This window comes from Triticum dicoccoides, chromosome 6B (genome assembly GCF_002162155.2).
Source record: "Triticum dicoccoides isolate Atlit2015 ecotype Zavitan chromosome 6B, WEW_v2.0, whole genome shotgun sequence".
Lineage (NCBI taxonomy): Eukaryota > Viridiplantae > Streptophyta > Magnoliopsida > Poales > Poaceae > Triticum > Triticum dicoccoides.
Window position 1 is genome coordinate 297,166,520 of NC_041391.1, and position 963 is coordinate 297,167,482.

Here is a 963-nt window from a genome sequence, read left to right on the forward strand (position 1 = left end):
TCCACTGGGTTGTCGATCATGAAAGGGAACAAGATAGGAGGATCTTTGGGTAGATGAAAGGCTTGAAAGTGCCCTTGATCTTGATCTCCATCCATTAGAGGGAGAGTAGATAGCTGGCTCATGTAGATGGTAGTCATCGAGGGAGGAGGAGGAACGAGAAGGAGAGATCTCTAGCCCTCAAGCTATCTGCAGGGACTGTGAGCAGAGGTGGAAGAGATCAGGGTGGATATAAGGGAGACGCAGCCTAGTTAGGGGTGGAGAGGTGTGTAGAGATCTGCAGTTGGAGGGGCAATTTACGGGGGCCCAGAGTGATCATGGATAGTGGAGAGTGACACGTCCTTTTTTTGTAAAGGGGAGCAATAGGAGCCAAGAGCTACTATCAAGCTAACACCTCTCTCTCTCTCTCTCTAGCTTGCACATAGAGAGACTTAGAAGGATGTCTACGATCCCTTTCCTAGAGTGAGAAAGAAAATGAGCACAGGGACACAGCACAGGAAATTAAAGAGATGAGGAAGCAAAAGTCGAACAAACACATTATTGGACACTGTGCATGCAAACATTCGTTCCCAAGCCCAACCCAAGATCCCATGTAACTGCAGCATGTGCCCCCAGCGCCCCACTCCCCAACTAGTGCAATATTTAGTCTTTTTATTTAAAATGTGCTGTGAGAAGTCCCAAGAAAAACGTACTGTGAGTAGGATTTCAATAGAATTGACAACGTTGTTGAACTGCAAAGGTAAAACGGACGGCTATTGGCTAGATAAGGGTTCAAGGACAACTTCCCCATTGATCAAAACCATGATATATACCTGTCTAGCATATATGTCGGGTTAATGTGTTGTACTACCCTATACTAAAAGTGCTTCTCATTTCAAAGCAAACATACTGAGTGTAAACTCTACTAAAAGTGATTCTCATCTTAGGCGCATTGGAAGCCTGGGGATTTGAAATTTTGGGTTGGTC